The sequence below is a fragment of the Pinus tabuliformis genome, chromosome 7 (genome assembly GCF_031772625.1).
Source record: "Pinus tabuliformis cultivar Carrire ecotype Pingquan chromosome 7, CPIR1, whole genome shotgun sequence".
Lineage (NCBI taxonomy): Eukaryota > Viridiplantae > Streptophyta > Pinopsida > Pinales > Pinaceae > Pinus > Pinus tabuliformis.
Window position 1 is genome coordinate 1466742068 of NC_142293.1, and position 10371 is coordinate 1466752438.

The window sequence follows — 10371 nt, forward strand, 5'->3', positions numbered from 1 at the left end:
AAAATTATGGTACTAAATATTAGCTCATGCAAGCCTAGTTCCCTACACCCCTTCCATCATTGTTCTCCGCTTCACTCTCCACCACTCATCCCTCAAATTCATCTTCCTAGATTCCCTCTTTACCTTCCTTCCTGAAATTGAATTTCAATGACGCTTTGAAAGGTCACCCTATACCTAGAGGATATGGGGGTATTATTATAGATCATGTGGGTCTATCTCTACTTATATGCTATAGAATGATGATACTTAAAAACAAAAATGCGGTGGAATTAATGGCTCTCTATATATGATTAGAGCATATTCAATCAATTTTCGTCAATAAGATCTTGGTAGAAGGGGATTCTCAAGTAGTTGTAAGCATGATAAGGAAACTTCAAAATGACACTCGACTACATAAGGTTTCCTAAAGCTAAATATTGGAATGTCTATTGGAAAAATTATATTATCTCATTTCTCACATTGTTTTATTGATCCCAATGCATGCCCAAGTGACACGAAATACAATTTCTAACATATTGTTAAATGATGGGTGATTAGAATTATCTCAATGAATACCACCCGCTTGGTGACTTATGTTGGAATCCTTGCTTAAGGAAACTTATTGAAAGTTCTTTTAGAAGGACTAATAAGACATGGATAAGATGAATTATGAGGAGGAAATGGGGGGTTACATCCATCCCACATGACCAATGGGCTAGGGGACATGGCAACATGCCCTTCACAATGTTTTAATGTTCACGAGCTATGGTAAGAGAAGGGCCATTAAGGCCTATCATTCCAAGCAGAGTTGTGTAATTGCATCAATATGTTTAGCACTTGTTTTGAATAATTATGAGAGCATCACATGTGTGGAGCATATGTGCATTAGTGTTTTAACCATGGAAATTAGCATGTTCCTTTTCGCAGAGCTGATCCTGGTGGAGAGAGTGTTGGAGAGTTGGATTAGTCTAGAGAGAATTGGGGATAAGGAGAAATATCAAAGGTGGGATATCCAGTAAAAAAGAGTCATATTTTCCATAGAGGAATTGTTATAAAAAGGTGAAAACTATAGCACACAAGTAGAGCTATTTTGATTTCTGTGAACTAATGTCATCTCAGAGCTAGTAAAGAATTGTTACTCTGTAACTTTTTGTCTATTGTGGTTAAAGTGTCTCAGCATGTATTTTGTTTTAGGTTCATTTCAGTGTCACTTCCTTATAGCCTCCATATATTCTTCTTCCATCCTTGGGACATTACCCTAGTTTGTTTTCCCTTTACCGTAAAATGTTTTGCTCGTCTATCCTATACCCCTATAGTGGTAGCCTGATTAGGAAATATAATCATGTATTATGTGCCTCCTATTTCCATTTCTATCTAGATTTGTTCATTTCAAATATCAGTTTTACCGTCAAAATTCCAAAAAATTTCTTGTTTATATTCCGGTGGTTATTTTCAGGTTTCATTCATGCACCCTTTGCTTGTATGAAACTTTTTCCTATTCCTAGTTGAAATAAACTTTTATTTCAAATACACTATTGAATAAATATTGTAAAATCAAATGATAAAGAAAGATAGAGAGAATTTTTATTATAATATGAAATGATATTGAATTAAAAAATATATCAATAAATTATAAATATCTTTAAAATAAAATAAATTAAACTATTTTTATAAATATTTTAATAAGAATAAATATTTTATAAATACGCAATCAAGAAAAATTTATTTTTATATTTTATTTAAAATTAATTTTCAAATTTTATAAGATATAGTAAACCAACTTTTATAACTAATTTTGATTATCGTTTTTAATATTTATTTATAATATAAAATTATTTCAATTTAAAGAGATTTTGAAATTTGAATTTCCTTTTTCCTTTATTTTAATAAAATTTTATTAATTAAAATAAAATTTTAGTAAAAATATTAATATATAATTGAGTAAAAATATTTATTACGTATTATTATAATGGATGTGAGTTATAAGAATAAATATAAAAAAGTTACAATATTTAAAAATATTTAAAAAAATAATATGTTGATTTTTTATCCATATAAAATTAGTACTAACCGTTGAGAGGGACTAAATATTTCGGGATGAAATGATTCAGATAGAATCAATATAATTTTTTCATCCATCTCGACACTTTCATAATTAAAATGGTGGAGGAATCAGCTCATAGGATCACTTTTATTGGTGAGACCTAGTTTGGTAAATTGGGGTCTGAAATCTTCCGGGAGCACTTTGATGCATCAAATGATGTTTTCTGCAAATAATTTTTTTTTGCTTTGGAACCACATATTTTCTTCATATTCTACACATAGAGACCTTTTCATTGGTATTAAAATTGCCTCAATTGAAATCAGTGTGCAAATATTATGTCACATAGAAGTTGACCTTGTAGTTTTCATCACCATAATTAGAGAGTGTAGAGCTATTCCCCATTATTGATGGAAAATGGAATAGCCACTTTATTATGTTGTAGAATACTCTAGAAGAATTCATATTATAACTCTGGTTAAGGGTTGAGGTATTCAAACGTAACTTCTAGTAAACTATTAGGTTGTATAACTAAGGCACTAGGAGAAAAATGGGTTTCATTTTTTTAGTGCATTTGTTCCATAGGTAGGAAAAACCAGTTGAGAAGGATAACATATAGAGAAGACTGAGATTTATGCATTATAGTATCGTTTAGGCCGTAGGCCATACTTGTTTATAGTCACATCCATTTTCTACATAGAGAAAGAGAGTAGGGTGACTTTACTTTTGAGGAAGTTTTTCCTTAAAGGGTTTCCCAGAGTATATCTTGTGTGAGGTCATGGTTTTGAGCTTTTATTTTGCGGTTTTCTATTTTCTCCAAAAATTTTATTTGAATAAAAACACAATTAACAATAATCGATGGATCCATAAATCTAAAGAGAAATAAAATCCTAATAGTGTAGATTTCATAATTTTAAATATAGTTTTATCATATATAGTGTAATATCCATGAAATCTTATAAAAGATATGGGTATCAGAGTAGGATTATTTGGGTACATTTTGGAGATTTGCATGGGATATAGATTAGCTAAGACAAAGGTTATAAAACCCTATTCCTAACCAACAAGTCTATTGATAACTCTCTTGATCTAGTAGAGGAGATAATTTCACAGAAGGAAGAAGAAAATTTGAATATAAACTGTAATGTAAATCTCATCATATGAGTCATAATAAACACACTTTCAATATTCAAAAAAGATGGGGGTTCTACCGAGGAATACATATCAGAGGGGATATCAGGAGGTCGAGAAGAAATAGAGAACCTACCAAATAAAGGACTCATAAAAAATAAACACAATTTAAGCGTCTTCAATTATTCACAGTCCTTGTCTAAAATTGAAGCGAAGGTTGATATGAAGTCGTACCAAAATGAGATCGATGCTCTGAAGCTAAATCACAAGTTGCAACAACTAAAAGTATATTTTAGTGTACATCATATTGAGGAAGAACAAAATATTTCATCTTTCCAACTAAAATTAGAGAAACATGCCTCGTCTTGGTGGGAAATCAACAAAGATACCTTGAGTTAGAAGGAGATCCTATAGTGACTAACTGAGGTGACTTTGAAACCTTCATAAAGTCACAATTTTACCCTATTATGTATCTAGATGACTAATGGATTAAATGGCACTAATTGAGTCAAAGGCAGGGGTAGAGTATACATGAACACTCCAAGGAGTTCAAAAATATGGGCGTAGTGCTAGGTATCTCCACAGGGAAGCCATATTTACTGATCAAGCATTTTGGGTCTCTACAAAGCCATATGCGGAAGCAAGTGAGGTTATTGAATCCCATATTGGTGGATGAGGCTTGTGTACATGCATAATATTCAAAGAACTTATGCCTTAAGAAAGGGAAATCAAGAGAACCAAGATAGAAGGGGAACAATATTCTTCTAAGGAGGGGAAGAAGAAATGGAAATGGGGAAAATATAAAAGGATGGTAGCGAAAATACACTAGAGCAAAGATCATAACAACCATTGTAACCACTGTAACATTCATGACCATATAGATTAACGTTGGAAGTTACATCCAAAGCTTAACTCAAAGAACAAAAAGAAAGACAATAAGGAGAAGAATCCCATGGACATTATTTGAGAAAAAGAACTAAAATTTGCTCATACGTGGATGAGAAGATAGACTATATGTCAGTGAAAAAGGAGATGAGTTTGAGTAGCCTTCAAAAATAGGAAGAGAATGAAACGAAAAAACTTGTATAGATAAAGATACAGGTCATAGATACAAAGATTGATGCTCTGCTTAACTCAAGGTCACAATGAATCTCATTAAAAAAGAGTTGGCCAACAAATTGGGGTTGGAATTCCATGATCATCCTAGCATATATCCATTATGATGGGTAAATAAAGATGTAGAGTTCAAGGTAACAAAATAGTGCAAAATTAGATTTTTCATCAATGTTAATTCTTTTGATGAAGTAGAACTACATGTAGCTGCCGTTGATGCATGTGGATTGATGTTAAGAAGTTGCTACATGTTCATACAAGATGAAATATTCACGTGGAGATCCGACTAGTACCATCTCATCAAGGATGGAAAATTGTTCACCATAAACGTGCATGAAGGCAAGTTGAAAAATTCATTTGTAAGTTCCAAAAATCCTATGAAGGAATTCACTAACAAATTTAAATCAATTGTTTATAGGGCATGGGAAGATAGTAATTCTTTCCATTGTCATGAAATACTCCTCATTTTGGAAAGAACATGCATGTGCAACAAGTATAAAATAAAAAGAAAATGTGGGAGGGTTATCAAAATCCTTTCTTCGATGATAATGTGACTCCTCTCCCACTGTAATTTATGGAAAGGATTTTCAAATCTATAATACCATCGCCATCTCCTAAAATGTTCCCAATGCACAAATATATGGAATTATTTCTTTATCTTAAGCTTCTTATACAAATATTCATTTCAAAACTGTTGATAAGTGGCAATAGGATTTGGGGCTAAACAATTGTAAGGTGAGAGACCACTCCTTTTCCTCGTGAGATGGTTGGGTACATGGGATTTCAAAAATAAATGTTAACCCTAGCTAGGAAGGGTAAAATAATGATTTGATTTCTATTATAAAACCAATTTTATGTATGCATAGTCCTTTTCCTAACACTTTGTGGTAATCAAACCATTTTTCTCACTTGAATATTTGGGATAAGAAAGTATTCATTTTTAGTTTTTATTGTGATATTTTTATGATTTTGGGTTTACCAAATTATTCCTTTAGAATTAGGATTTTATTTCGAAAATAAAGTATTTTATACACTAATTTGGTGTTTGGTTTAGAAACTATGTGTTGGTTCAACTTTTTTACTTTCCTATTTAGTGAAGTTATACTTTTTGATATATTTTTTTATAATTATGATGTTATTCAATTAATTTTTCCATATATACAATTTTATTTTACTAACCTTTGTATTCTTGCATTTAATAATTTCACTCACTCTGTTATCACTCCTCCGAATCTCCAAGGTTGAGGAAGAGTCCATCTGAGGTAACCATAGACAATCTTTTGACTTGGTAGCTATCCCTACCAGGGCGGACAGGGCTCTCTCCAAAGGATCACAACCAGGAGGGTTGGATGGATTAGGGTTTTAGGTTAGATATAGTAGCTCAGGGTTTTGATTTGATTTTGATTGGGTTAGTCACTGGATGAGTCAATTAGGTTAGACAGTGAGCTAGGCTAGGGTAAGAGAGAATCATAATTGCAGACATCTGATGGGGCAAGGTAGGTAAGTACTTTAACACTTTGTAGTATATTGATGAAATGGTTTAGACCGATGAAGTGCTAAAAAGAGCATGGAAATCATGAATTATTTTAAACTGAAGAAATAAAAAGAATTATGACGATTTTCCCAAAACAGAGCATAGAAGATGTATTCTGCTTATCACACCTTGAAAATCAAACATATTTAGAAATGAAATGGATCATGGAAGATACAAAAAATTCAAACACATGCAACTAAAGAAGAAACAATATCAAAATACCATGCCACATGAATCCCACCAAAATAGCTGCAACTCATCCAATATATTCCATGCCAAAGTCTGAAACACTAGTACAACACCCAATGGATTCCAACCTATAGAATGATTGAAAAAGTACATGATATAGGCCTCAAACAAACTCCTCCCATCCTTAGGGGTCGAATCCATGATAGGAGGAAAAGTTCCACCAAAAACTAAACTGATAGCTAGAGTGTAGGATGGTGAGAGTTACTCATCCCTCACTTTTTGCAAACTGGTTCATTACATCACCAAAAGAGTTTTCACCTAATGTATTTACCCTAGGTAATTGTAAAAGCATCATTATTACATTTACATCCATCAATTATATCGGTAAAAATATGATTTTTCAAGGTGAATTGTCAAAACTGAGAAAATTTACAAAATGAAGAAACTCAGAAAATTTATGTCAAAAGCATAGCGCCACTATCCTAAGTACAACGCCAACTTCTACTCCAGGTTTGGGTGGGTTCCCTATGTCTAAATTGAGCCCAGGATAGCTCATTGGAAAGCCTGTCCTGTCTAGTTTACATATCTACACTTAGTTTCCAAAATGGTTAAACTTTGAACCCCCAAAGGTTGATTCTTCCAAGACTGGTCAAAATCATAGCGCCAACCTCCAAAACAGGGCAGAAAGATGATTTTTTAGGTGTTTTTGGACCTTTTGACTGCCTAGTTGACACAAAACAACTTAGCAAAGTGGTTTTCTTGACTTTATTTTCCCTTATAAATCTAATTGTGGTGGCCATTTTGCATTTGGAGGTTCCTAGGAAAAGAACATTGCCTAGGGCACTGCGCTTTTGGTAGTGTGACTAGTGCACAAATTGCTAAAAATGCACAAAACTCCAAAATTTTCCACAATTTCTCAAAATTATTCAAAATTTAGTGAGAGGAATGCTAATGAGGTGTGCTAGGCCATGTGTGATGCCTCATCAAGGATCTCAAGTTTATCTTTCTCCTTTCGCTTAGTTAGGGCTTCAATTTTTTTCTGTGCAGCTTTGAGATTTGCCCTAGCAATCCTTTCTCTGTTGGCATAGTGTTTTTCCATCTTCTTATGAATTTCATTTTGTTGGTTAGCTTTGTTTAGGAGCTTCTCTAGATACTGATTGACCTTATCAAGCCAATGCTCAAGTTTTTCATTAACCAAGATGGATAATTTCTCATTTAATGTGAGCTCATTAGCAAGCTCAACTTCCTTTTCCTTCTCTAGTTCTAGAGCTCTTTTCTTCCCTCTAGTTTTAGGCATTTTTCTAGTTCCTTGCTCTTCTTCAAGCTCACCATACCTGTCATAGGCCTCTTCTAGCAATGGCTTGACTTTCATTGCTTCCCTCTCTGCCTTGATGAGCTTAATCTCCATGACCTCATGTTTGGCCTCAAGCTGCTTATTTTCCTACTTATAATATGAGATGATGTATTTTTCCCACTGCAAGTTGATTTGGAGCTCCCTGATGAGTGTATATTTTTCTTCGATGACAATGCTTGTTCTCTCACTGTCATCATGTTCACTTAGGTCAACCAAGTCAAAGTCTTGTTCTGTCTCATGGAGGTCCTCATGCTGCTATTGGATATCTACCTCTGTCATATTTTATTTACCCTTGTGTACCTGCTTTGTTGATGAAGAAGGAAAGGCTCCTCCCACAATTTGTGGGGCAAACACTTTCCCGTTGCCTCTATGATAACTATGTGCCAATGTGCTCACATCTGTGATCTTAGTCTTGATGACCTTAGCTCTGTCAGGTGATCCTACATGATTATGAAATGGTGATGATGGTGGTGATACCGAGGGTGGTTGATAAGATGGAAAAGTCGAAGTAGTGTTCTGAGATGGAGGAAGTATGGCTTCAGCATAATGATCAGTGGGATGAGATGTAGAAGACATACCTTCAGCATGTGGAGCTTGTGGAGCAGTGAAAATGTTATTGTCAATGAAATTGTCCCATAAAATATGAAATTGATCAAGGTGATGGAGGACAATGATTTTGATCAATGAGTGATGGAAAAGGCTATTCATCTGCTAGTCATAATCTCTCTTATGCACAATGGAGGCCATTTTGTCTATACTTCTAAATAGATAATATGGGATATTGAGGAATTTGACCCTTTTGAAGTGCATAAGTAGTCTGATATGGTAGGTCTGGAGCTTAGAGAACCTACCTTCACAAGATAAGTACTTCATGAATATTTTCATCATGGGGGCATACCTATTAAGAAGGTAGCTGAAACGGAACACCCTCCTCCTCTCATTTCTATATAGTGGTTTGATGAATGGTTCATAATGCTAATCCTCCACATTCTTTGATTCAAGCCACCTCTCACCCATGGTTGGAATCCTCATGGCAGCAGGAATGATAGAAGTAGACAAAGTGAAGGTCACTCCTGCTAGGGTTACTTGATTATCTTTAAGGTTTTATGCAAGGAGTCTAGTCAAAATAGTGTGATGCTAAGCTCTTCCAATCATTTTCCAAAAATCAAGGCAACCCACATACTGAAAACATGAGACTATCATTGGTGAAGCCATGAGTTCATTTGTGTTAGTGGGCTACAGCATCCTTTGTGTGGCCTCCTCTGTTCTCTATCCTCTTCTTCTTGTGTATCCCCCTCTTCCACAGAGTCTATGTCTTCCTCCTTAATGTTTGTTTAAGAGACCCTAGTGATAAGGTAGGTGGGAATGGGAAGTGGAAATAGGTCTAGGGAATAGGGATAGGGCTGTAAAAATTTAGGGAGACGAGGTGGTGGATTATGGAACTGTGGGACGTGATAGGAGGTGAAAATGTGAATGGAGTTGGGAATGAAAATTAATTTACAGGTTTATGGTAGAGGTTGCCTAGGGATTTTAGAAACCTAGGTCTTAGGGCTTTATGGGAAAAGTGTTTAGGGACTAGGAAATGATAATGTAAGGGTAGGGATGGGTTTAATAGTGATGTAGGGAGGTATTATAGGGGATATGGCCAGAAAATTTTAGGATAGGGACGAATTTATGGTTTTTGTCTGTTGCCCATGGGCCAATTTTTCTTACGAATCAAAAAACTAAAAAAAAATGTTGTTTGGAAGTGAAAATGGGTGGAAAATAGGTTTACTTACTTGGTAGAGGAGGAAACAAAGCCTTTCTGAGCTTTTGAGAGGATTTGGAGGTGTTTTGGAGCTTCAGAGGCTCACTGGGAAAAAGCTTAGCGCACTGGGAAAAGTGCAAGGCTTTACCCAGAAGCGGAATTCATGTGTTAAAAAACGCAGTGCCCAAAGCTCTAAGCACAATACCTCTCTTCTAGGCACAACACCTTCTTCCTAAGTGTAGCGCCAATAATTTTTTTTCCTTTGAACCTACAAAATTGACTTTTTGAGCCAAGGGAGTGTGAGCTCAACCTTTGAGAGTGAAAATGGACTTGCTTTTGATGTCTTGGTGGATTTTATACATCATGAAATTGATGTTTTGGTCCTTGGGACCCAATTTTTTCCTTTTATCATTCACTTTCCTCTTGGAACCTATACCTTTACACTTGAATTTTATTTGACAAATTGATCACTTGATATACATTGGGAATACTTTGACCTTTGACTTTTGGTCCTTTGGAATTTTGGAACTGAGTTGACAGCTTGGGAAAAGTTACTTATTACATATAATGACATAAAATTACATAAATATAAAAAATAGGATTACATCTATATTTTTGAGATAAAATTAAAAACTTGATTCTTACATGAAATCAAAATTAGAGCTTTGGAAACCATGGTTACATTCTTGCAAATCCTTTTTAATTGAAAAGGAATATTATTTTTTTCACTCTCATACTTTTTCTGACCTTATGCGTTGAAATGATGTTTTATTGGACCTTGAGAAAATGAAACTTAAAGACCTAATGGGACCTTGAATGAGCATACTCGAGGTGGACTTGACTGACACAAAACATGATGAAATGAGCCTTTATAGCCAATGTATGCTAAATAAGACACATGAAGGTGGGCCTGCAAATATTGATTTTTGAGAGAGAGTAGGGATTTTGACATAGGGCTACCACCAGAGAGTAAATTTTTAAATGAGGACCTAGGTGGAATGACAAAAATTTCAAAATGTGACCCTAATATGATATAAAATAGGAGTTTTTATCAATGATGGAAGTTTGAAAATACTGACTCTAACATCGGCCTTATTTGGGGATGGCAGCTCCTTGGTGGTGTCCAGAACACTGTAGACCAATTGCCTAACCATGTGGGCCAATACGCTCAAAAAATCAAATTGAAATGCATGAACGAATTATGAAAAATTCAAATAACACAAAATGACTCAAAAATAAATTACTTATCTGACGAATGATCTTTAAAAATGGAAGAAAATCAA